Source organism: Taudactylus pleione, unplaced genomic scaffold, assembly GCF_031769625.1.
Source record: "Taudactylus pleione unplaced genomic scaffold, aTauple2 ptg000156l, whole genome shotgun sequence".
Classification (NCBI taxonomy): domain Eukaryota; kingdom Metazoa; phylum Chordata; class Amphibia; order Anura; family Myobatrachidae; genus Taudactylus; species Taudactylus pleione.
Genome location: NW_028284558.1, coordinates 20,106,985 through 20,133,022, shown reverse-complemented (window position 1 = coordinate 20,133,022; position 26,038 = coordinate 20,106,985). Strand labels below are relative to the sequence as shown.

Below are 26,038 nucleotides of genomic sequence, written 5' to 3'. Positions count from 1 at the left end.
TATCACCCCCAAACCGATGGGCTGGTCGAGAGGTTTAACAAGACGTTAAAACAGATGCTTAGGAAAGTGGTCGACAAGGATGGTAGGGATTGGGATTACTTATTGCCGTATTTATTGTTGGCCATAAGAGAAGTTCCCCAGTCCTCCACCGGGTTTTCACCCTTCGACTTGTTGTATGGGAGACACCCAAGGGGGTTACTAGACATTGCCAAAGAGACATGGGAGGGGCAGTCTAGTCCTTACAAAACGGTGATTGAGTATGTTTCTCAAATGCAGGAGAGAATTGCTGCGGTAGTGCCGATAGTGAGAGGGCACCTGGAACAGGCTCAACAGGCACAGCAGAGGGTATACAACTGCAATGCTCGGTTACGCAGCTTTGCTCCTGGGGACAGAGTGTTAGTGTTGGTTCCCACTGTGGAAAATAAACTTTTGGCTAAATGGCAAGGGCCCTTTGAAATCTTAGAAAGAGTGGAGCAGGTCAATTACAAAGTTTACCAGCCAGGGAAAAGAAAGCCGGAACAGATATACCATATAAATCTGTTAAAGCCCTGGAAAGATAGAACAGTACTGTCGGCCATCTGAGCCCCTCCAGTAAATCCAGGGACCTTAGTTCCCGAAGTGACAGTGGCAAAAACCCTGTCGGCAATTCAACAACAAGAGGTCAAGGAGTTTCTGATCAGAAATAGGGTGCTGTTCTCTGACGTACCTGGGAAAACCTCGGTCATTAAACATGACATCATCACTGACCCAGGGGTTAAAGTTAATCTAAAGCCCTATAGGTTACGAGAAGCACAAAGAGAACCGGTGTCGAAAGACATTAAAAATATGCTAGAGTTAGGGGTTATTGAAGAATCACATAGTGAATGGTCAAGTCCCATTGTGTTGATTCCAAAGCCCGATGGGAGTGTGCGTTTCTGCAATGACTTCCAAAAGTTGAACAGTGTTTCAAAATTCGATGCCTACCCGATGCCAAGAGTGGATGAACTGATTGAGAGACTAGGGACGGCAAGGTATTTAACCACTCTTGACCTAACCAAAGGGTATTGGCAAGTACCGTTAACCGAGAGCGCCAAACAAAAGACAGCTTTTTCAGCACCAGAGGGCTTGTTTCAGTACAAGATGTTGCCCTTCGGGCTACATGGGGCACCTGCTACCTGCCAAAGAATGATGGACAGGATTCTAAGGCCCCATAGACGGTATGCGGCTGCTTATCTGGATGACGTGGTCATTCATAGTCCTGATTGGCAGTCTCACTTACCCAGGGTACAAGCAGTGTTGGACTCCATCTATAAGGCAGGTTTGACAGCCAACCCAAAAAAGTGTTGTCTAGGCATGGAGGAAGTAAAATATCTGGGATACACCATTGGCAGAGGCCTGATAAAGCCTCAGCTCAATAAAGTTGATGACTCCTAATTTTGAAAGGGAATTCATAGTACAAACCGATGCATCAGAAGTAGGTATAGGAGCGGTCCTGTCCCAGAACAAGGAGGGTGAGGAACACCCTATTTTCTATCTTAGCAGAAAGTTGAATGTACATGAGAGAAACTATGCCACAGTGGAGAAGGAGGCGTTGGCCATAAAATTGGCGATAGAGGCTCTCAGGTACTACTTGGTTGGAAGAAAGTTCAAATTGATCACTGACCATGCCCCTTTGAAGTGGATGTCCGAAAATAAGGACAGTAATGCAAGAATTACGAGATGGTTCTTGGCGTTACAAACTTTTAAATTTGCAGTGGAACACAGGCCAGGAAGCCAGCTGGCCAATGCAGACGCGTTGTCACGCGTTCATTGTTTGGGGGCTTCAGTTGTTCCACCCCACAGGTCGAAACAAAGGGGGGGGATATGTGATAGGATCACTGGTAAAGTGGTCTGTGGCAGGTACATTTGTCCCAGATTCCTCTCTTATGTGTTCTAAACCCCCAGGAGAAAGTCTGCAGTGTAGCAGGCTTGAGTCTCAGCTTTTTGAAAAGCCGGTTTTGGACCTGGGGGTTGTGGGTGAGAGGAGAGGGAGGGCTCCACCGATGGCCACTCCAGGTTTTGGTTCTCGCAGCCTGGTAACAGGCTTGTTAGGGTTCCCACCTGAGAGTGGCCAATATAAGCCTTGTGTGTTTAGGGCTGAGTGTCTCACCTGGGAGAGCAGGCAGGGAGTTTGCTCAGAGACACTTGAAAACCTAACTGTGAGTGTTGTGCTGTGCCTTTGTTGCTGGTGAGGGCATTAGGCCCTGCCAGGTTCTGGTAGTGAGGGAACCACCTGTGAAGTTAGTGCCCCGACAGGGCTAGGATTTATGTTTGTGTTTTCTTTATGTTGTTTCTGACATTGTACAATAAAGACTGGCGCCGACCAGCTTGTACTCACATCCACACTGGTGTGCTGCTTCCCTGCTGCTGTGTGTGTGTGTAAGGAAGGAGACCTCTACCCAGGAGAGGGACCCCTAATCTGACTGTGTCACAATTTATATATATATATATACATATATATATAATCCACAAATAAACAAACAACACTAGGCTGAATAGCCCTGCTCTATATTGTTGTTGTTATTATTATTATTATTATTATTATTATTATTATTATTATTATTATTATCATTTATTTACATTGTGCCATAAGGGTTCCACTGCACCTTACAAAGTGTATAAATATATCAGCAAAACTAGTACAAAAAAGTGACTTATAGTACAAGGCAATGTACATGGTGTATAAAAATTGCTGCATGAGCGGTCATAGCAGTCAAATAAGCAGGAAGGTGGCAGAAATCAACAGTTAAGCTGCATACACAGTGGACGATTAGCTCCTTAAGCGACATCATACTGTGTGCCCCCAGCAGGGGTGTCCTCAGTGTCGTTAACGACACGGAGCACAAACACTGAAAGATATCATGAATGATATCATTCAGCGCCGGGCACCCTCCCTCATCCCCAAACATGTTCAACCTGACATTATTGTCAGGTTGGACGGGAGGTTCGGGCGATGAACAATAATGACCAACTACAATCGGGAGCGCGCATTGGTCTTTATCGTTCATCGTTTTGGGGCAGAAACTGAACGATATTTTGGACGACTGAACGACAACAATAACGTTATTGTTCCATCGTCCAAAATATTGCTGCATGTGTATGCACCTTTAGGTGCCATTGTCGGGAGTATGCAGTAAGTGATAGTATAAGTAAGGGAAGTAAAAGCTCATTGGGGAAGAGGGCCATGCTTGTGAGAGCTGACATTCTAAAAGTGAGGGGCATACAGACGGGGATGACACAGATCGGGTATACTTATGATCTATATATATATATATATATATATATATATATATATATATATACACACAAAAGGGTAATCCAGAAAGTAAAGACCGTTTGCCTGTAAAAAGAAAAGAAAATTTTTGGTGAAAAAAATGTAAACACAGACTACCTTTGTATATTTCTATTTCTATACATAATCATCTCCTTCATTTACGTATTTATAGATCCGTCCATGAGCTTTATAATCCCCATGTTGTACTCGGCTGCCTTCAGTCCACTGTCTGCAAGATTCAACTCACCATCACTTCCAAAACGTCTTCGTCCAGGAACTCTTTGAGCTTATTGAAAAGGTGGATGATCAAAAACTTCCCATCCTGAACCGTGATGGTCGATCTTCGTCATGCATGTTTGTTCATCCAGTATTGAACATTTCACACCACTTTTTTCACATCACCAAACACTTGCTTTACTTGACAATAAATTTCGGTGCATTCAAGAATCAAATAACTCTCAATACCTCACACCCAGTGGGATTTTGTATCGTAGGGTTCATTTTAACAAAGCATAACATCACCAAAGACAACCATAACAGCATGCCACTTACAGAGCACCTAGAAAACAGGTTAGGAAGACCATCTTGACCATGAATTGGAGAGTGTGAATGACCTGTGTGTCATGAATGTGCAAACAGCTTTTACTTTCTGGATTACCGTATATACTCGAGTATAAGCCGTCAGCACAAAAAATGTGCTGAAAAAGTACCCCCTCGGCTTATACTCGAGTGAAGTGTAGCGCTGCCTGGACGGACACACTGCCGGGGCCGGCAGCTGTGTGTTTGCTGTAATCAGCAGCTGCTGAGAGTCTGTCAGACTCTCAGCGGCTGCTGCTGCTTCCAGCAGGGGGCACTACCAGGGGGCGATTACCACAGGGGGCATTATCAGGGGGCGATTACTACAGGGGGCAGTAAAAGGGGGGATTACCACTGGGGGAACTACCAGGGGGGGATTACTACAGGGGGCACTACCAGGGGGGGATTACTACAGGGGGCACTAAAAGGGGGGATTACCACTGGGGGAACTGCCAGGGGAGGATTACTACAGGGGGCACTAAAAGGGGGGATTACCACTGGGGGTACTACCAGGGGGGGATTACTACTGGAGGCACTGAAAGGGGGGATTACCACTGGGGGCACTACCAGGAGGGATTACAACTGGGGGCACAACCAGGGGGAATTACTACTGGGGGCACTACGAGCTGCTGCCGTTTCCCACACTAGGCTTATACTCGAGTCAATAAGTTTTCCCAGTTTTTTTGGGTAAAAGTAGGTACCTCGGCTTATATTCGGGTCGGCTTATACAGTCAGGTGCATAAATATTGGGACATTGACAGAATTTTCATATTTTGGCCTCTATTCGCCACAACAATGGCTTTCAAATGAAACAAACAAGATTTGCTTTAATTGCAGACTTTCAGATTTAATTTGAGGGTAATTACATCCAAATCAGGTGAACGGTGTAGGAATTACAACGGTTTCTCTATGTGCCTCCTACTTTTTAAGGGGCCAAAAGTAATGGGACTATCAACTCAAAAGCTATTTCATGTACAGGTGTGGGCTATTCCCTCGTTGTTTCATTATCAATTAAGCAGGTAAAAGGTCTGGAGTTGATTCTAGGTGTGACATTTGCATTTGGAATCAGTTGCTGTCGACTCTCAATATGAGATCCAAAGAGCTGTCACTATCAGTGAAGCAAGCCATCATTAGGCTGAAAAATCAAAACAAACCCATCAGAGAGATAGCAAAAACCTTAGGTGTGGCCAAATCAACTGTTTGGAACATTCTTAAAAAGAAAGAATGCGGGGCGTGGCCTGCTAGCTGATGTGAGCAGACGTGCTTCCTCACAGCTCCCCAGGCCAACTTTAAAATAGCTAAATTCGGCCGTACCCCATAGTTTAAGCTGGTCCTCTCAGCCCAGGGTGGCCATCAGTAGCCCCGCTGAACGCCCGCCCGGACTTTTGGGACGTCTTGCGGCCCTGGAGCAGCTGAGGCCTAGTCCACATCCAGAGGCCCCTACCTCAATTTTGGAGCGCCGCGGAGCGGGGTTGTAGCGGCGGCCGCTGGACGGAGACGCGACTCTGTTGCACCCTCCGGACCTGCACGGACTGCCCAGACACAAGGAGGGACCAGTCTCACTCCCTGGGGGCCCCCAGAAACTCCCGCGAATGGACCCGCAAAATCACGGGAGGCCGCCATATTACTTATTGCTGTGATGCGGCAAGTCGGACCTGCGACCCCTCAGCATCTTCCAGACCCTCACCGTTAGACGGGACTCAAGGTGAGATAGGTAATATCACCAGGGGACCCCCGGAGGTAACCGCAGACGGACTCGCGAATCGCGGGGGGGCCGCCATATTGCCAAATAACGCTTACTGCAGCTACCTCATTTTATAGTGCTGACAGGGGACCCAGAGCCATACGGGAGTACTTCTATAATCTCTGGGCCTCTGTAAGGCCAACTTACATCGTGAAACTCACCGACCTGGGGCGAGATCTGGAAGCCAGGGGGACCAGACGTACAGCAGGGTGACTCCAGACCTAAGCCATACTGAGTCCGGATAATTAAGTAGCCCTTAACCCTGTCAACTGGCCAGTATTATCGGGCAGACCCTGAGTTATAGAGGCTTGACCCACCCTAACACCTCACCTGGTTGACTGGAATTACCAGACGGAGACACTCTATATTAAATAGCCGCTCCTTGTGTTGAAAACGCTAACAACACTTTTCTAGACATCATCAACGCCTGCATTTTGTGAATTAGCGGCTTCCAACAGCTCAGGAACCTTGGCACACTGTCAAAAGATAATACATTTCTGCCAGAACTACATCTATTAAAAAAGTAATAAATACCACTGTTTCGAAATGTTGGCTCATCTCTGCTAATTCCAACTGGACCCTCCGTCACCAGTCTATATATTGAGTAACAGTATAAGCTTCCATATCTGATATCTAACACATAACAGTGGGCCTCCAGCTCTTTCATGATGGCACCTAAACGCCCAAAGCCTTCGACTGTTCCACAAGTATGGTTCTTCAAAGCGTCTCCTTCCTCACAAACCGATAAAGCAGGCCCATCGTCTAATAAAAGCAGTAAACACCCGTCTGCTTTAGGCACCCCATCTTACGACCCCCCACGAGCTTCCTCCAAACAACTGGAAGTTGCAGATGATGCCCCACTCACAATGGGATCCATGAGGATGCTCTTGGCTTCCTTTAAGGACGATATCACTTCTGAACTTAAATCAGCTTTGCAATCTTGTCAACGCTCGGTGGACGAGTTGGGGTCCTGCACAGACCATTTGGAGAACAAGTTGGAAGAGGTCGTAAAATCACATAATGAACTGATCAATCTTCATGAAGAGTTACAGTCAGAGGTCACATCCCTGAGGATTAAGACCGCAGACCTGGAAGATAGGTCTAGGCGAAACAATCTCAAGCTTCGTGGGATTCCGGAGACAATTCCAAATTCAGAGTTGACAGCACATGTGACGGATTTATTTACGAAACTTCTACCAACTACACAGATATCAGACTTTTTACTGGACCGTGTGCATAGACTGCCTAAAGCCCGTAATGCTCCTACCGATGCTCCTAGGGATGTTCTGACGCGAGTACATTTTTTCCACACTAAAGAGGCAATCCTTCGTGCAGCAAGGTCAGCAGATGCTTCCACTATGGGAAAAATCCAAATCTTTGGTGACCTCTCAATAAGATCATTTCTGCCAGTCACCGGAGCCCTACAAAAGGCTTCCATCAATTATAGATGGGGCTTCCCCACTAAATTGATAATCAATAGGAATGGCTCTACCACAGTCGTATCGGATCCAGCGGCCGGTATCCAGCTTCTAGTGTCTTGGAATCTAGAAGACATCTCACAGAAGTTACCAAGCAACCTGCATATAAACCAGGAATGGTCTTAACTGTTTTCAGAATGTCGATATCCTTTCTCATAGCGGTGTGCCCACCTAGTGTTGCTATATTTAACTGACTATTTGTTGTATGATGCTCCTTTTTTTTTGTTTGTGACACTTTATAATTAGGGCGACTTGCATAGAGGTAGTAAATTATAGAATAGTGCTGCCTTTACAGTTTAAGCCGCAAATTGGAGCGTCGTATTCATGTACCGTTTTTTTCACAGTTTGGAACACTGGGTGTGTGCCTATTGCTTTTTTTTTCTTTTTCTCTATATACATCTGAGACCTTTTTCTGTGTTCTCTATTTAAGTGATAGATATAGGTCGTTGTATGTGTTTTCTGTTTCTTTTATATAGAATACTCAAGTTTAATGCAAAGTGTTCTGACCCCGGGCGACGGGGGTTAAATGTTCTATTGGCCACTCACCCCAATGTACCACCTAAGAAGGTGGTCCCTGATAGTTTCTTTATGGAACTATTAATTTTTTCTTATTACTCTGTTTTCTTATCTTTTTTCATATTTCACCAATTTAACTAGTTTTCAGGTACTTTATATAACCAGCAATCCGTTCTTATCTTTGGTACACTTAGGTTCAGAACAATTAATGCTAAGCAATGTTATAATATTTCCAAATGGTTAAGATATTGTCTATTAACGTTAAGGGACTCAACTCTCCCAATAAAAGACGACTCGCACTGCGATATTTTGCTAAATGTAAGGCTCATATCATCGCTATTCAAGAGACCCATTTCCAACAATCCGCCCCCCCTCAATTTTCTAATTTGAAATTTCCCATTTGCTATACCTCCAATGGTCCTTGCAAAAAAACTGGAGTGGCAATTCTATTTTCTAATACAAGTAATTTTATCTTAGATAAACAAATAAATGAAAAGGAGGGCCGATATCTTATACTTGTAGGTAAATTAGATAATGTTCCAGTGACACTTGCATCATTATATGCTCCAAACATGAAACAAATATCCTTTATTAGGAAATTTTGCACAGCTCTTCAAACATATAAAAAAGGGATTTTACTATTATTGGGAGATTTCAATATTGCTTCGGATCCGCTGTGGGATAAATCCTCATTCAAATCAAAAATTAATCCGCAACCTTCTCAAAATGATTCTCAGAGCTTCAGACGAATCCTTAGTGAATACGAGTTGTATGACGTATGGAGGGCAGGGCATCCAGGTGAGAGGGACTACACCTATTATTCTCAGGTGCACAAATCCTATTCCCGCATTGATCTGGCTTTGGCGGATAAATGGTCCTTACCGTATATTAAACAATCAATCCTACCAGTTGCCTGGTCAGATCATGCAGCATTGTCCATAGATTGGGATATCAATAGATTGAAGCCTCCCCCAGGCCCCAGGCGCTTGGGAGAATATCTTCTGACCCATACCGAATCTAAACAATTAATATCCAATGCCCTATCCCTGTTTCTGGAAACCAACAACAAAGAGGATACTTCCTCATTTACCTTCTGGTGTTCGCTTAAAGCAGTGCTTAGGGGTTCAGCTATTCAGGCAGCGGCTCGCTTACATAAGGCGTCTATTCTCCAACAAGTAAATATCGAATGTCGACTGGCAGATTTAGATGCTAAACATAAACTTAATCCGAAGGACGACGCAATTTATAGGGAACTACTTAATGTCAGAACAGAATGGAACACTTTGGCTCTTAAAAAAGTCCATCAGACAATGTTTAAGCTACGCCAAAAGTTCTATATTCAGGGAGACAGGGCAGGCCGAATGCTAGCACGAAAGTTAAGGGGGAAAAGAGCAAAAGAAAGTATAAGAATGATTTCCAATATCAAAGGTACCAAAATTACAGATCCCTATGCTATAGCGGAATCCTTTGCGCAGTACTATTCCTCCCTTTACAATCTGAAAGACGACCCTATGACGCCCCAACCTTCACTAACCCAGATAGATGATTTTCTTAGTACAGTGGACCTTCCATCCCTGGATGCTGACACTTTGACTGCACTAGCTGATCCCTGGTCCGAGGAAGAAATTTTATCAGTTATCAAATTCCTTCCTTTGGATAAGGCTCCGGGACGAGACGATTATATAAATAAATGTTTTAAATGCTTTCAAGATACTTTGTCTCCCATCTTAGCATACATGTTTAATGATGTTTCATCAGGAGGCTCTTTCCCGAGAGAAATGCTAGAGGCGAGAATAGTAGCATTCCCCAAACCAGGTAAAAATTTCTCCTCCATGGCTAATTACAGGCCAGTTGCACTTCTCAATACGGATATTAAAATATTCGCCAAACTCTTAGCAAACAGTCTTAATTCACTGCTACCGATTTTAACACATCAAGATCAGGTAGGATTTGTGACAGGGAGGCAGGGACCTGATAATACGAGAAAGGTGATCAATATTATTGAATCTTTCTCCCGTCTTGACCAACCTCTCCTACTGCTATCATTAGACGCAGAAAAAGCGTTCGATAGGCTGAATTGGAAATATTTAAAAGCAGTATTGGTTAAATTTGGAATAAAGGGCAGCTTTCTTACGTCAATACTTGCATTATATTCTTCCTCCTCGGCCAGAGTCTTTGTCAATGGCATACTTTCCACCCCATTTACGATTACAAATGGTACGAGACAAGGGTGTCCCTTATCTCCACTGGTGTTTGCTCTGGTGATCGAACCATTGGCAGAAGCCATCAGACAGGACCATAACATCGCAGGCCCAATCCTCTTTGGCAAAATGTACAAAACAAGCCTGTTTGCTGACAACATCCTGCTTACACTAACAGATCCGATTAACTCCCTAGCAGCTTTACATAGTCTGTTGGGAGAATTCTCTGGGGTCTCTTACTATAAGTTAAACTGCTCCAAAATGGAGGCTCTCCCGATTAATTTCCCACAACACTTATTGGCATCCCTTAAAGCAAATTACACATATGCTTGGCAGGATCATTCTATTAAATATTTAGGAATTCATTTAACGGCCACCACCAATAGCCTAATAGCAGCTAATTATCTACCATTGATACGACAACTGTCATTATTATTTAAGGATTGGATGATGTCCGATATATCATGGATGGGCAGACTTTCTGCCTTAAAAATGGTTGTACTATCAAAGTTATTATATTTTTTTCGAACATTGCCCATATTAATCCCTCAATATGTACTCATTAAAATCCAAAAACTTTTTACTTCCTATATTTGGAAGGATAGGAAACCTAGGCAAGCAAGGAAAATACTGTCCTTACCTAAGACGGAGGGAGGCATGGGAATCCCGGATCTTCACAAGTACCAAATAGCATCCCTATTAGCACCAGTGAATCCTTGGTTTTCAAAGGGGAAATTGATGCCATGGGTCCAGTTGGAATGGGATATGGCTACTCCATTCCCACTCACAGATTGTCTCTGGTTACCATCTCATGTTAGGATCCCATGGATCGAAAAATGTACGACGATATCCACAACCAGGAAAGCCTGGTTAGAAATGGTTAATGCGTCACCAGAAGTTGGTCTTCCTTCCACGGGTTTCTCACTGGAAGGACAGGCCGCTTTAATACCAAATTTAAGCTTTGAGACTTGGAAATCCCAGGGTATTTTTTCCCTTAAAGAAATAACTACACTCGGCACTCTTCAACCATTTACCCAAATTAATGCACAATTCCACACCTCTTTTAGAGAGTTTTATAAATATATGCAAATAAGAAATTGGCTACAAAGTATAACTCCACCCCCATACATCATCAAAGATCTCCCTAAACTTTTAGCAAATCAACTAAATAAAGTTAATAACAAAGGAGCCATTACATGGTGGTATACTCAATTAACGACTCCCACAGAATTCAACAAACCTGTAACAATTGTGAAATGGGAAACAGATCTCTCTTGTATCTTCTCTGAAGAGGACTGCCATCTAATTTATAAAACTAGTCATAAAGTTTCAAAATGTATATCGCATATGGAACAATATTATCGGTTGCTTCACCGACAATATTTCATGCCTAAACTAATGCATACTGTCTCATCATCCCACTCCAATTTATGTTGGCAGAACTGTGGCCATGTCTGCTCTTTACTCCACATATTTTGGACTTGCCCTTTTATCACTTCGCTATGGAAAGAGGTGTTAATTTTAATATCAAAATTGTAAAGATCACTATCCCTCCACACCCGGTTATAGCTATCTTTCATATATACAAAGATGATATGACCTCCAACGACTGTTATTTAATGGGACACGTCCTGATAGTCAGTAAAATAATGTTGGCCCAAAGCTGGAGATCTTCTATAATCCCCACTTTGGAAGCTATAGAAAAAAAGGTCCAAACTCATTTTGAGTTTGAAACAGCTGTAGTAAGTTATTCCACAGCACCATCCAATCCGCTAATTCAGTGGCTGAATTGGTCTGAATACTGGTCCTCAAAACCCAAACCCTGAGACCCAAAATACTAAATTTTGGATAAATTACCGAGCTTAAGTGGATCATTGGAGGTTACGGGGAGAGTTGTCTTGTCCGTTCTATGGCTTTGACCATCTGGAAGACCTTAATATAGCTAGTAGTCTATATCTCGTCAGTTTAGTTGTTTGCAATTTGTGATTACTAGATCAAAATAACATGATTATATATTAATTGATGAAAACAGTTGCCTGTTCCGGACTGTATTAATATTACCAGGCTATATCTGTTAGTTTCTATGCAAATATTGTGCCTATTTCTTTATTTCTGTTTCCCTGATCCCTTCCCTTTTTTTATTTCTGTATCCCAGATCCTACCCTTTTAATTTTGAAACAATAAAAATGTAATGTTTAAAAGAAAAGAAAGATCGCATCGGAGAGCTCAGCAACACCAAAAGACGTGGAAGACCACGGAAAACAACTGTGGTGGATGACAGAAGAATTATTTCCCTTCACAACAGTTGGCCAATTCAAGAACACTCTCCAGGAGGTAGGTGTATATGTGTCAAAGTCAACAATCAAGAGAAGACTTCACAAGAGTGAATATAGAGGGTTCACCACAAGATGTAAACCATTGGTGAGCCACAAAAACAGGAAGACCAGATTAGAGTTTGCCAAACAACATCTAAAAAAGCTATTACTGTTCTGGAACAACATCCTACGAACAGATGAGACAAAGATCAACTTGTACCAGAGTTATGGGAGGAGAAGAGTATGGAGAAGGAAAGGAACTGCTCATGATCCAAAACATACCACCTCATCAGTGAGGCATGGTGGTGGTAGTGTCATGGCGTGGGCATGTATGGCTGCCAATGGAACTGGTTCCCTTGTATTTATTGATGATGTGACTGCTGACAAAAGCAGCCGAATGAATTCTGAAGTGTTTCGGGCAATATTATATGCTCATATTCAGTCAAATGCTTCAGAACTCATTGGACGGCGCTTCACAGTGCATATGGACAATGACCCGAAACATACTGCAAAAGCAACCAAAGAGTTTTAAAAGGCTAAAAAGTGGAATGTTATGCAATGGCCAAGTCAATCCCCTGACCTGAATCTGATTGAGCATGCATTTCACTTTATAAAGACAAAACTGAAGGGAAAATGCCCCAAGAACAAGCAGGAACTGAAGACATTTGCAGTAGAGGCCAGGCAGAGCATCACCAGGGATGAAACCCAACATCTGGTGATGTCTATGCGTTCCAGACTTCAGGCTGTAATTGCCTGCAAAGGATTTGCAACAAAGTATTAAAAAGTGAAAGTTAGATTTAGGACTGTTTAGTTTGTCCCATTACTTTTGGCCCCTTAAAAAGTGGGAGGCACATATAGAAACCGTTGTAATTCCTACACCGTTCACCTGATTTAGATGTAATTACCCTCAAATGAAATCTGAAAGTCTGCAGTTAAAGCACATCCTGTTTGTTTCATTTCAAAGCCATTGTGGTGGTGAATAGAGGCCAAAGGGCCTGATTCAGACCCACTCGCGAGCGGCTGTCCGCTCGCAAGTGGGTCGATGTTATGCACTGAGCATGCGCACGACGGAGGGAGCTCCGTCGTGCGCATGCGCCAGACGCGACGAGCGAAGGAAAGTCCTTCGCTCGTTGTGTCCGATCAAAGGGGGCGTGCTGTCAATGTTGATTGACAGCACGCCCCCTTTGGTGGGCGTGCCGGGGGCGTGCCTCCCTGACGGGGGCGTTCCCACGGGAACGCCTCCCGTCAGAAGCCGGCCCACTGACATCACTAGTGATGTCAGTGGGAGTGATTTTGGCTCTGATAGAGCCAAAATCACTCCGGAGCTTGCGGTTGAAAACCTCAACCGCAGGCTCCGGCTCGCAATTTCGATGGTCGCGATGGTCTCGACCATCGCGGCCATCACAAAGCACGCTCGTATAGCCTGTGGGTGGTGACCCACAGCTATACGAGCGTCCAGGAGGACGCTCCATGAAAATGGAGCCCGGCCCTCATTCAGAGCGTGCGCTCTGCTTAGAGCGTACGGCTCTGAATGAGGGCCAAAATATGAAAATTCTGTCAATGTCCCAATATTTATGCACCTGACTGTATGTGTATATATATTTAGATTCATATATGAAAGAAAAAACAGCAGCGGCACTAGGAGACTTAAAGTGCAATTTGCTTTAATGTGACACAAAATATCACATGACCTGTGACATCTACCTTGACAAAGGGACGTGTGAAGCCCCGAAATGTTGGTGTAATCTGAGGGATCACATTAAAATTTATCTTTAGTTTCCGAGTGCCGCTGATTTAGTTATATATATATATATATATATATATATATATATATAGAATAAGAAAATCGGAACCTGATAAAAATTATGTCTTCACAGTTGGACGAACCTCTGACCCCTCCCATTTGTTTCAGTGATGCACAGGAGAGAATCAGGGGCAGTGATAGAGACACAGTGGGGGAGGGAGAAGGAAAGGTGGGGAGAAAGTTTTGGGATAGGGAGGAGAGAGAATAGAGGATTGGGAGAGAGATATGTAGGGAGAAAGTATTGGGGGAAGAGAGAGAGAGTTGGTAGAGAGGAGAGAAAGAGAGGAGTGTAGACAAAGAGAATAAATAAATGAATAAAATCCAGGCAACGCTGGTGTTCACCATGGACATTATAACTAGGGGTGTGCACCGGACACTTTTCGTGTTTTGTGTTTTGGTTTTGGATCTGGATCTTTCTTCGTGTTTTGGATCTGGATTGGTTTTGCCAAAACCACCCTTCCGTGTTTTGGGTTCTGGGTTTTGTGTTTTGGATCTGGATTTTTTCTTAAAAAATAAAAAAAAAACGCTAAAATCACATAAATGGGCCTTTTTTTGTTCCTACGCTATTAATAACCCCAATAACATTAATTTCCACTCATTTCCACTCTATTCTGAACACCTCACACCTCACAATATTGTTTTTAGGCCAAAAGGTTGTACCGAGGAAGCTGGATGACTATGCTAAGCGACACAAGGGGGCGGCACAAACACGTGGCCCATCTAGGAGTGGCACTGCAGTGGCAGACAGGAAGCCAATCAGCGTTATGGTGCCCATTTGCATGTAGCACGAACCCGGGAGATCCGTGCTACATGCATCTGTGTGATTGGCACAGAGCAATGACAGGTCCGTGAGACCCGTCTGTGCTGCTGTGGTAAAAAAAAAAAAAAAAACCTGTGTAAAAAAAGAAAAAAATGGCGTGCACCCCCCCAAAAAAGAGCAACCAGCCCCGGGCATTAGTAACCCAGTGCTGGGTGTGCTTAAATACAGGGGACAAACGACGTAGGGGTCCCCTGTACTTAAGCACAACCAGCACCGGGCTAGTCAGAACCAGCGCTGGTTGCCAAAATACGGGGGACAAACGACGTAGGGGTCCCCTGTATTCTGCGCAACCAGCTCTGGGCTCTGATCCGGTCCTGGTTCTGGAAATATAGGGGACAAAAAATGAGTAGGGTTCCCCTGTATGTTCCAGAACCAGCACTGGACTTTTTCTAGCGGGGGGCTGATGCCACAGCCAGGGGAGCCCTTTCACCGGGCCCCCCAGCCGCAGCATCAACCCTGACCGCTAGTCAGCCCAGGCCGGGGATCCCTGGAGAGCTGGGGACCCTCCCAATAAAGGGGTCACCCTCTCCAGGGCACCCCAGGCCCAGGCTGATAGCCCGGGGCTATCCCCGCCACCCCTGGTGGCGGTGGGTGGCGGGTTGATTGTGTGGTGTGGTGTAAATAAAGAATATCAAACATTGTCTTTACAAGTAGAACTGCAAGTCCCAGCTAGCCTGCCCCGCATGCTGGTACTTGGAGAACCACAAGTACCAGCATGCAGGGCATTAAGGGCCCACTAGTACCTGTAGTTCACCTGTAAAAAAAATGTTTAAAAAAACACAGGACACACACACCGTGACAGTATAAGTTTATTAAACATACATACACACACACACATGTACACATACTCACCTATGTAACCTGTAGCATCGGTCCACTTGTCCGGTAAAGTATCCATAGGGGACCTGTGAAAAAAACATACTCACCATCTCCTATGCGAGGTTCTGTCCTCTTCGTTCCAAAGTAGGCATCCCCAGACTTGGCAAAAAAAAAAAACGAAAACGCGATCCACGAACTTAGTACTGTTCTATAGAACGGTACTTCCCGAATGAGAGCTTAGCGGCGGGGTATCACCATGGAAACCCCGCTGCTAAGCGTTCATTGGCTGAGAGAGGTCATCTCCCGTCTCTCAGCCAATGAACGGCTCCCTCCATTGTAGTCAATGGTGGGAACCGCAGGGTAAACTTTAATAACCTTGCGGCTCCCAGCATTGACTACAATGTACCAGCATGCGGGGCAGGCTTGCTGGGACTTGCAGTTCTACTTGTAAAGACAATGTTTGATATTCTTTATTTACACCACACCACACAATCAACCCGCCACCCACCGCCACCAGGGGTGGCGGGGATAGCCCCGGGCTATCAGCCTGGGCCTGGGGTGCCCTGGAGAGGGTGACCCCTTTATTGGGGGGGTCCCCAGCTCTCCAGGGATCCCCGGCCTGGGCTGACTAGCGGTCAGGGCTGATGCTGCGGCTGGGGGGCCCGGTGAAAGGGCTCCCCTGGCTGTGGCATCAGCCCCCCGCTAGAAAAAGTCCAGTGCTGGTTCTGGAACATACAGGGGAACCCTACTCATTTTTTTCCCCTGTATTTCCAGAACCAGGACCGGATCAGAGCCCAGAGCTGGTTGCGCAGAATACGGGGGACCCCTACGTCGTTTGTCCCCCGTATTTTGGCAACCAGCTCTGGTTCTGACTAGCCCGGTGCTGGTTGTGTTTAAGTACAGGGGACCCCTACGTCGTTTGTCCCCTGTATTTAAGCACACCCAGCACTGGGTCACTAATGCCCGGGGCTGGTTGCTCTTTTTTTTGGGGGGGGCACGCCATTTTTTTCTCTTTTTACACAGGTTTTTTTTTTTTTATTTACCACAGCAGCACAGACGGGTCTCACGGACCCGTTAGTGCTCTGTGTCAATCACACAGATGCATGTAGCACGGATCTCACGAGTCCGTGCTACATGCAAATGAGCACCATAATGCTGATTGGCTGAGAGCCGTGACAGACGGCTCTGTCAGCCAATCAGCACTTTGCCCATTAAAGGCAAAGGCATTTTTTTTTAAATGGCCGCTCGAGGCAAAACCTCGAGATCCGACAGCAGATCTCGAGGTTTTGCCTCGGGAGAGGGATCCGGGGCAGACAGGGAGATCCGAGCTTGGGCTCGGATCGCCCCGGATCCCCGAAGTTCGGGTGGGTTCGGTTCTCAGGGAACCGAACCCGCTCATCCCTAATTATAACACAGGGTTATCAGTGAAAAAGGGATGTAGTTACTATGCCAGCTCACGAAATCCCGGCCCCGGAATCTCAACTGCCAGCCAGAAGACAGGTGCTGGATCCTGACAGTAGTGGTGATGCCAACACCGGAATCTCAACAGCCGGCATCCCGATCGTAAGTATAGCTGGGCCAATTAGGTCTTAGCCACGGAGGGGTAGGGTTAGGTATAGGTGGTTAGGGTTAGGCTATATTTGGTTAGGGTTAGGCTATGGAGGGGGGAGGTTAGGATCCCCAGGGGGTGGGTTAGGGATAGGCAACACTGGGGGGTTATGGTTAGGCACTAAAGGGGGTTGGTGAATTTCAGGCACCAAGGGGGAGGGTTAGGTTTAGGTACTAATGGGGAGGGTTAGAGTTAGGCTACGGAGGGGGGGAGGGTAGGGTTAGGCATCCCCGGGGGTGGGTTAGAGTTAGGCACCACTGGGGGGGGTTAGGGTTAGGCACTAAGAGGGAAGGGTTAGGTCCAGGCACCAAGGGGGGTTAGGTTTAGGCACTAATGTGGAGGGTTAGGGTGCAAGGAGGGAAGCATTAGTGCTAGAATGCAGGAACAGAGGGTTAGGGGGAGAAGGGGGGAGGCTTACCATATTTACTGGACCCCTTTCAGGATACTGAGCATCGGGATGCCGCTGTCTATATATATTTACAGCTGGCATCCCGAATGCCAGTGTTTCATACCCAACCCAGTGAAAAATATCACATAATTGATTAAAGACACACATAACCAGATTTATGAGGTTATATTAACAAGCAGCAGTTTATTATCAAAAGATACATAACAGGTATAGACATACAGTCTAATGGTGCAATTCAATAGAATGACAAGCAATACAAGAAATGATCAATACTCAATTTATATGTGCAAGTTCCTAAATATGTCCTTCATATCTTCATTCATCTGTCAATTCTTCTGAGGATACTTCATCACATGATGCTCAGGACATTGATAATCGATAGTCACACTGGCAGACATCTAAGCACAGATGCATGTCATTCCACGGCCCCTAGATGAATCCCTCCAAGCCATAGGGAAATGCTCTTCATATGCTATAGTTTCTGCTGACCAAGCTATTCTATGTCCATTGAACATATTTGGCATGTGGTTGCCTACACCATATAAGGTACTACTACTACCATCTGTTTCTTAAGAGCTCACAGTTGGCTATTCTTTATAAATATGCATAGACAAGAAATGCATGGTACAAAGGAGCTCATTCAGACCCGCTTGCAAGTTGCGGTCGCTCGCTAGCAAAAAGGGGCCAGATATTTAAATGAAGTGCTCGCACTGCATCGCGCAAGGACACCCACTATGATTTAGCGAGCTACGGCAAAGTGTGCTCGCAATTGTCTAAAGACGCCCCCTTGCCATTCGCAACACACGTCATGTCCGGGAAATTAAGGATTAATCGGGACCATCGAGAGCCATCGTAGCTGCTCGCAGCCCTTGGGGTTGCCTTAGCCTGCCGCAAGCACAGCGATCAGTGCTGGCTGAAATACATGCAGGTGACGTGTACAATGACGCTACTTTGCTAATTATGCACGTCCCTTTAAACAGCGTTTTGGCGGCCTGACTCCTGCGTTCGCACATCCACTCCCCCGTTCACAAGCACCTTCCCCTGTTACCACCCACAAACGGCACTATCTGTCACTCAAAGCAGCAACCTGATAGTGGCTTACGAGCTGCCAAAATCAGATCGCAATGAATGACTTGCGCACGCGCACTGCGAATTATACGCATACGCAGATGGGCGAAAATCGTTCAAAGCGAGCGCGCCTTAGCGAGCGGGTGTGAATCAGGTCCAAACTCCCTTTCAGACCTTACTGAGGAATTGCACACCATGTAGAAATAAAATTATTAACCCTATGGTTACAGCTGAGCAGTACAGCTAGTATATATATATTATATATGGAATGTAGTCAAAGGGTCAACAATGACAACATCGACATTCATTACATTTACAGTTATGATGTCAATATTGTTAAAATGTCATCAAATAATGTTGACAGGTGAACTGTCATCATTGTCAGAATGTCAACATTTGGGTTAGGCTGCAGGTGGGATTATTAGGGTTAGGCTGCAGGCGGGAGTATTAGGGTTAGGCTGTAGGGGAGGAGGTTAGGGTTAGGCACTAGATACTAGACACCTTGTCGACACTCATGTCAACATGACCAATGTTGACATGACAACTGTCGACATATCATACCTAACATATCAAAACCATGATTGTTTTAGCATTTTTAAGAGCTAGGGTAAACCATCACTGTAATCCTTCAGAAGATGTGTTCTTGGAGGGTGGAAGAGATGGGTGGGGGGTTGATGAGGTGTCATCTGGTCGGTCCAGTCAAATTGGCTAACAGCATTATGTGTTGTCAGCGATATTGAGACTCAACTCTGTCTTACAAAATGTAATTATGTTGTCCAGATTCTTGTTGTTTTCATCGTACAGTATAAATATTTTAGACAGAATGCAATTTTGTGGAATATAATAATTTATAGTCCTGAATATTTACAGCGCAGATGGAGCAGAAGGAGACGTGCAGTTCTTTCCAAATAAGAACTTGTAGTAAATCCCCTATCGACTCCACTAAAATTCTGTGTTGTGGCATAATGGAGTAAGAGATGCTAAACAAATAAAGGCATTGATTGCTCTTTGAAGTCAATGTGATGAAATATATCTATTTTGCTCTGGGCAAGAAACAAGCAATTTATTTCGAGGGAATCCGGAAAAGGTGATTCTTGGCATTGCTCTGTGGTGTAGACAGGAATCACAGTCTATACTCTACAAAGTTTCAAAGTAACATAATATGTTATTTTACTGATAAAATATAAAATAATGTTCATGATGTTTTAAAATGGTGAAGATAAAATATTTATTTCAATAAAATGGTGTTAAAAATATGTTGAATAAAAAAGGCAAGCAATGGTAATGATGACAAGTATCAAACCAAGTGTATGCATAGGGGTGGTCTGGTCTCAGAGATGGGAGGGTGGTCTGATCTCAGAGATGCATACACAGGGCTGTAACTAGGGGTGTGCGAATGGTGTCGTGGCCCAGGATGCAGTGCCCTGGAGGGCAGCACATTCACTGGCACAGGCACCTACATTTGGCTTGCAGGGTGCCTGGAATGGAACTTTGCAGCCTATAGTGCTACTGCAGAGCTGCCCAGAGCATACTAGGGGGTCTATTTACTAAGCAGTGTTAGGAGACAGAGGGAAAAGTGATAAGGTGCCAGCCAATCAGCTCCCAACTGTCATTTTTCAAAAACAGCCTGTGAGATGGCAGTTAGGAGCGGATTGGCTGGCACCTTATCACTTTTCACTCTGTCTCAGGGCCATCTCTTCCATAGGGCTTGTTGGGCAGTTGCCCAAGGGCCCGAAGCTTCTAGGGGCCAGCCAACCCTCCCCCCTGTAGCCGTGGCCAGTTGGTAAATTTGTGATATTTCTAAAAGCCGTCCGCCGGCGCACTGTATTCCGATTCCCCCCCCCAGTGACGAATACTGAAGCCCCCCTCTGGGTGACGAATACTCACCACAGTCCCAATTCCACTTCATCCACCGGTTTCAGACCAGTCAGACAGAGTCTCTCTATCATGTAAGAGATGACTGCTGACTGGTTGATGAGCAGCAGCAGTAGCTCTGCCCAGGCCAGACAGTTTGGGCATTGCCTTACCTTGAGAGCTGCTGCTGGCTGCTGCTGTGTGTGCCGCTCAGCCGCTGCCACGTAGACTCAAGTCCCGGTCCCGGAGGACCCGTCCCGGGCTCAGCCTCCTCAGGAGACTCCTCTACCAGCCACAGCCTCTGTCCCGGCGACTCCTGACCCGGCGACAGGTGCACCCACTCCCACCGCAAAAGTAAGGTCTGCGCTGCTGCTGAGCTGTGCAGCATGAATCAAATGACTGCGCAATCTGCTATAATTATAACCCAACAAAATCTCTCTATGACGGGGCTTATTGCTGCAATAATACTATATCGTACTATACAGGTGGTACACTAAATATAAAGGTTTAATTTGATTGACTATTTAATTTTTTTTCCCATGAATGGGTGGGTAGGGGCCCCAATGCATTGCTTTGCCCAGGGCCCACACTGCTGTTAAGACAGCCCTGCTCTGTCTCCTAACACTGCTTAGTAAATAGACCCCTAGGTGTAGTGCGAGCAGTGCTGTACTGCCTGGTAACCGTGGCCCTGACACCTCAGCTTGATGTCATGAAAATTGCAGGCATTGTACATATAACTCTGCATATGGGCAAATATATGCACTCACAGTAGTTATGTGCATGTAATGCAGGAGCATTTATGGCCGATGTGCATGTAATGCAGGAGCATTTATGGCCGGCTTTTCTACAACTCTGTGTACTGCCCTAGGTGCGGAGAATTCTGTACAATGATGATAATGCTTTGTCCTCATTGTCTAGTTTGTAAGAGAAGAATCTGTTGCAACATACATTATATCTAAATGAGTAGCAAATTAATTCATTAAAGACAATAACTATGAATATTTTCCCATTAGATGTCTGAGACAATAAAGAATGAATTAGTGAAAAGATTACAGAACAGATTTTGATGAGTAATCTAAATCCCTAAGAGAAAATAATATTAAAATGTTAAAGGATAGTGCAGCATGCTATCTGTGAGCTTTAGTTTAGAAGATACAGCAGTGTCTGAGTGGAGGCATTTCTTTTGCTTGGTTGATCTAAGCAACAGGCACTACTATGCAGCCAGGGACTATCTGATTGGATGGGAACGGGATGCCGGCGGTCGGGATCCCGGCGGTCAGAATCCCAACGCCGGCATCCCGACAGGGTTAGAATACCGATACTTGTCGGTCAGTATTCTAACCCTCCCTACCCTAACCCTAACCCTCCCTCCCCGATGCCTGACCCAAACCTACCCCCCTAGTGCCTAACCCTAACCCTCCCCCCTTAAGTGCCTATCCCTAACCCCCTCTAGTGCCTAACTCTAATGCTAACCCTCCCCGGAACCCCGCTACTTACCTTTGGGGTTCCGGTAGTCAGGATGTCGGCACTGGGATTCTGACAAGTGTCGGGACTCCGGTGATGGCATTTTGAGCTACGTAATCCCCGCGGTCGGGATATTGAGCGCATCCCCTGTCTGATACACCCTGTACCATTTCAAGCTTAATTTTGTTTTATCTTCTCTGCAGCTATTTTCTATATGTGTAATTCAATCATTAGCTGATGCAAGTAAGTTACAGTAAAAATTGGTGATTATATTATAGGAGAAACACATACTGTATAGGGAGCAATTTAAATAGACACAATGGCGGTGATGTGTTTTGGATTGGTACATTTCCACCAATAACATTGCTATTTTTTTTCTTGACACCCCTATAGAGATGCACAGAAAAATTGCAATATTACAGCTACCGTATGTGACAATATGTGGGCAACCAACCATTGCAGCAAAGCTCAGCTGCACATTGCAGCCAATTGAATTGCTCCATAGTGTTTATTGTTGCTATTTGAATTATATTAGAAGATTATTATGTAAATTGTAGCTTACTGCCACAATAATTGCACACAATGCTGTTTTTTCTTGGGAGCATGGGGTTCACAAGAATGAAAAAAAATACAGTAAAAAAAATTTATTGGGCAAATATAAATTTACTACAAGTAAACAAGATAAATTACCCTTTAATAGTTTTTCTTGTTATTGTTCATTTTGAAAGGCAGCTAATGAACGAAACCAAAGGAACAGTCATTTTTCATAAGTTTAATAATAATGCTTAATTGATGTCAATGGGCAATGTATTTTAATTATGCCAATAATGTAATGTTTATTACATTAATTTGAATATTCTAAAAATCTGTATATTACTGGGTAAAATAATATTATCCTATTTTCCAAATTTTCATAATATCCATAGACTATAGATTTGTCCCTGGATATGTTCCTGTTTTCTAGTGTTGACCAACTGCACAATGTCAACCTTTATTTCCTGAGTGTTAGATGCAGTTAATACCATATATTGTACATTAATGATTATTAAATAGGCATATTAAATTGGCAAAATAGTCTGTTAGAATCAAACTGAAAAAGCATGCTATGATGAGGATAGGTGTGGTATGACTAATTGACATTCATAAGGTCGACAGTCAGAATTTCAGCATGGGAGTTGGGTCGACAACCATACATCAATGTACAATTATGTTGATATAGTTATCGACACATGCAGAATTTAACTTGTTGGCCACAAAATGTGAACATATGGTAACTTGCTTATTTTAGCCTAACCTTAAACCTAAACCTAACCCTAAAAATAAACCAAAACCCATATGTCGAACTTCTTGTGTCGACGTGATAAATGTCGACATTTTTAACTTGTCAACATTTTAGCCTGGACTTTAAACTCCCCATTGCCCGATGAGCGTTCCCTCCTAACAGTGCAGGGTAAAAGGAAGGTCAGCGTTATTTATTTTTAAACTAATTAAACTATTTAATGTATAACTGAACTAACTAATAGAAGAAAAAAGAAAGACAGACAAAGCATGGTGGCGCAGAAAGAATGGCCCCACAATGCAAGTTAACCAACTGCATAGTCACACAGATCTTCTAAATGGGAGGCGAGCAGCCAGCTCATTACCACGCCCAAGGTATCCACCTCCCACCCCAATGACACGACGTGAGGCCCACCTAGTTAGGTGGTGGCCGCTGACCCCAGTAGGCTAAAATCAGCCTAAGCCATGTATTAGAAGGGAGAGCACCTCAAGATCCAAAGACAGATGGTGACTGCTACAGTTCTTTCCCGCCACAAGAAAGCCGACAGCAAACAACTCAATGAATAAGGGAGGGAGGGCGGGAAACAGTCAAGCAGAGAAATTTCTATGAAATGGCTGCCAAGCAGCAACTCTGAAATAGCACTGAAAAACCCACCCCTGCCAATCCTATAGGCTAACCAAACCTAACCCCACCCCACAACACTACCTCACTAAACAACTAGCCCCTTCTTGTCCAGAGGCCGACACCCACAGGCTCGGGTTTTTAATTAACTCCATCCATATGAAATGCACTCCGTCTTACGTCTCATGGTTTGCTGAGATAGAAATGTGCTTAGATGCATCAGCAAAGCAGCTGTTATAAGGTGTGCAGAAATCCTGTACACATAAGCTTGTAAATCTAAATTATTTTATATTCATTTTCAAGGTCCAGGAACACTTTTAATTTCAACAAGCTTCATTAGTAGCTTCCTTAGATAATGTTCAATGTTCTTAATCCCTGACCTCCCTGATGTAGCAATCATTTATAATTATTATTATTTTATATTGTAATTTTAGCAAGGTCACATACACTTAGCCTAGCATGTGGTTATTTGTTCAGCAATGTTATTGGACTACAGTACATGTGAGAGAGCCTAATTTACAGAGCATCACAGTGCTGGAAATCACAGATACTGCCTGTTTGCAAAGATTTTTTTTATGTATGTGTTCATAGATTTTTTATGGATATAATTTATTACCTAGATGGATCATTACTGTAGAATGCTTAGTTATTGCTATATCTACTAGCATTTAAAAAAAAAATACAAACAATATATACAGCATAAATTGTCATATAAAAACAAAAAACAATTGCTGATTCAAATCCTGCAGCAAAACCCCTGTGAGATCATGAGTATGTCTACCATGGTGGATTGTACCTTAAGCCGGGTACATATTAGACGATATGTCTTCCGATTTGGCGGATCTGAGCGACATATCAGCACATCACCTAGTGTGTACCCACTATGTCGGTGACGATGTGCGCTCCCGCGTGTTATCAACAACATCCTCCATTTGTCTTGCATGCAGGTCTGATGGGCAATATCATTAGCGGGGGGCATGCTGCCAAATGCAGCAAAGTCCCCACCTTTGCTCCGTTGCTGCCGGCATCGGCAAGTGTGTATACCGCCGGGTCCCGTCACTGATGAGGTCGGACACACTAGACATGATCTAGTGTTACTGGTCTTTAGACTTGATAATGCAGTAGTCTCGGGGCTGCTTCTCACATGTAAAATAATTCATGTGTGTGATGATCATGAAAACTACCCAGTTCTTCACTTATAGGTAGATCAATTATGAAATAACATTTTTATTTTAAGCATTGTTGGTGGACACTGATCTGGCTTTCTTGAGATAAAGCAATGAGGACTCTAATATAGACACCTAATTGACTAACTTGAAGGAGCCCTGGATGATAGCCCCAAGCGGCTCAATTATTAATCCAGTACTGTCTGCACTTACAATATGCAGAGCGGTATACAGTATGCAGAGCTGTACACATTTGCAGTATATGTGCACAGTGCTGGATTAAAAACAGAGCAGATGGGGCGGTCACAATGACCCCCTCCTAGACAAGAAGCTCCCACACATAACTACATCACCAGAGTGGGAGGCACTTGGCATAATGGGAACTGGGGCTCTAGTGTGGCATAATATGAACTCGGGGTACTACAGTGTGTTAAGCAGAGCCGTAACTAGACTTTTTGGTGCCCTGGGCTAGAAATAGCATTGGCGCCCCCCCTGTTTTTCAAATAGGGATATAAGACACGTGTCCAAAAAAGGGGTGTGGCCTCATGGGCTTCCATCAGAAATTGTGGGGCAGATACTGTAGGTCCATTTGTAAGGTGTCTGACTGCCATATGATTGATTTGAGTCCCGGATATGACAGTATTTTGAAATGTGTGTGTAATTCAAAGAGGGTGACTGAAGGTGCATGGGGAGGTGGCCAGATGAGGGGATTCAGCCAGGAAGGAGATAGGGATGGCCAGGAGATGCCGGAGATAAAAAAAAAGAGGAAGAAACAAGTGAGAATGATTATAAACAGAAAATTGACAGGCCCAAATGGTGCCCCTTGCCCTACGGTGCCCTGTACCATGGCACATGTCGCACCACCATAGTTACGGCCCTGGTGATAAGCCAGGATGTCATTTTGACAATGTTAGCGGTAGAGGCCCCCTTAAGTTTGTTTCCCTGGGATCCTCATAAAGCTTGTTATGGCCCTGAATGTGGAAATTAGCTTTTTTGCAACCAC

The 26,038-nt window shown here is 44.5% G+C and overlaps 1 protein-coding gene across 1 annotated transcript in view; it reads left to right on the top strand.

The window, feature by feature from the left end:
- Positions 1-26,038, top strand: part of LRP1B (LDL receptor related protein 1B) — a 1,691,377-nt gene that overhangs the window by 626,737 nt on the left and 1,038,602 nt on the right. The gene's annotated exons all lie outside the window — the stretch shown is intronic.